The 2,233-nt window shown below is 44.3% G+C and overlaps 1 pseudogene; it reads left to right on the top strand.

The window, feature by feature from the left end:
* The first annotated feature begins 324 nt into the window (after positions 1-324).
* On the top strand, positions 325-531 carry LOC142255546 (U2 spliceosomal RNA; annotated as a pseudogene).
* Positions 532-2,233: the final 1,702 nt, after the last annotated feature.

Here is a 2,233-nt window from a genome sequence, read left to right as displayed (position 1 = left end):
ATCATTCTTCTTGTTTTTGCTCTGCAAAACAGCCTTTTCAAGGGTTGGCTTGGGTGACAAAATGTCTTCTGTAGGCGTGGGTTTGTCTCCCTCTCCCTAAGATGTGTCCGGTATAGGCCAGGGTGCCACTCAAGGCCGTAACCAATTCGGGTTATAGCTTCTCGGCCTTTTGGCTAAGATCAAGTGTAGTTTCGGAGGACGCTACCTTGGTCGGTACTGGAAGGTGCCTGGGATTGCACGTCTGCCGGCCTTGAGGAAGTGTGTGCGCCTTCTGGTGACACATAGCCCTCTTGTGCCTGGACGGTTCCCAGGCAACGGGAGGCGATCACCTTTGTTATTTTGAAGTCCTACTGTTAAACAGAAAAAAAAAAAAATTAAATCTGTTCTTATCAGTTTAATATCTGATACGTCCCCTCTCTGGGGACCATATATTAAATGGATTTTTAGAACAAGGAGATGGAAAAAATCTTGCTCTGTCCACTCCACGCATTGACCTGGTATTGCAGTACCTCCAGGACCGGTGCACCCCTTCTTAACCCAGTTTCCAAAAGCAGAACTCAATTCACCTGATTCAAATGAGCCCCATTAGTGAATTGAAAGAAAGCAAAAACTTTATATGCACCTCAATTTGGCCAATTCACTTTTCACACTTTCACCCTTTTTTTTATCTTTCACACCTTTTACTTGCTTTATTGATGCAAAAGCTGTGCCAAATAGCAAACTCATCTCCACTCAACTTGACCAACTCTGCTATGTCCCGTGCAGTATCTTATTCTCAGTCTTATCTAGATCATTTGCAATTGAATAGAATAGATCCCTTTTGGACACATTGGATTCAGCTGCTGCAGTGACTGCAGGTGTTAGAAGATGCAGACTTGGCATCAGGTGCTGTCTATCAGATTCCACTCCAATTAAAGCTTCCATTGTTTTTCGGTGTTTTCTTTGAGCAATGATGATGTCTTTAGTGATCTGTTGGCTCCCTCTCCTGGAGGAAGAGTTTGCTTGCTCTTGGACTTTCAAAAAGAGAGGTCATGATAGACATTTAGCTTCTGAGCCCAATTGGGGACAGTCATGGGTGATGAATGTTTTGCAACCTGCTGCGAAGCCTGATACCGCAATATAAGGAACGTCAAATACTAAGAATGGGCGGCCTATGAAAGAATTAGTACTTTCATTAAGCATACTTAAACGGCTAATTGGGAATAGACAAACTGTAAAAAGCCCTCTGAGAAAGCCCCTCTCTAACCTTTGTTAGTAAGCTTTTCTGTAGTCTGCCTGTTGATGTATTTTCCGTTTGAACAGTGCACAACATGAAGTGACGGAACACTGGCTTGTCACAATGTCCCCCGCTGACATCACGATAGCGCTGCTGCCTAGAAAGCCAGCTGCGCAGCAGAAGTTGCTCTTTGGGTGGGATGGTGGGCTAATGTATCTATTCCTGCTTGGTGTGAGTTTGACATGATCTAGAGCAACGAGTTCCAGCGGCTAGCGGTTGATTATTGGCTGTAATGGGGCTTTCTGGCTGGTGCCAGCCTTTCTTCTTAGCACACAGGAACCACAATCCCTACACCATGCTTCGATGGATTCTCTCATCCCAGCCCAGTAAAACTACATATTTCACACAGTTATAAGCAGCCCATGGGCATTCACCTGGATTAAAACCCATAACAGCTCATAGACCAAACAATCAATCTACCACTGGACCAAAGACAGGAAGCTAAATCCACTGCCTGCGGTAACTAACTTAATCCTATAGTCTACTCACACAACAAACCCAAGAGAAAGGAAAAAAACATGGCTTCGATTATCCATCCAATGAAAACGCATAACCATTGTGAGCCATTGGACAATGCAATTGCACACATGGTGACATGGTGCACGGCCCAATGAATCAAGTCTGTACTTCATATTCACGGTTTAAGCCCTTGGGTTCTAATGTGTCCAGAGTACATATCCAGAAAGATTCCCTTTCTTTGTGCTAAGCACAAGTCAACAATACGTTGTAAGCAGATTCTATTACCAGTCCCACACCATTTTGTGACGCATAATCGCACAGTGGCCCAATTAAGATTCCAAGTCATCGAACATGTCCCAGCCATACGCAGAGGAGGCGATAGAATTAGGAAGCTCAAAGAAAGGGAATCTTTCTGGATATATACTCTGGGCACGTTGGAACCCAAGGGCTTAAACCATGAATATGAAGAACCGACTTGATTCATTGGGCCGTGCACAT

This window comes from Anomaloglossus baeobatrachus, chromosome 10 (assembly GCF_048569485.1).
Source record: "Anomaloglossus baeobatrachus isolate aAnoBae1 chromosome 10, aAnoBae1.hap1, whole genome shotgun sequence".
Taxonomy (NCBI): domain Eukaryota; kingdom Metazoa; phylum Chordata; class Amphibia; order Anura; family Aromobatidae; genus Anomaloglossus; species Anomaloglossus baeobatrachus.
Note: the sequence above shows the minus strand (reverse complement) of the source record. Positions and strands in the feature narration are given on the sequence as shown.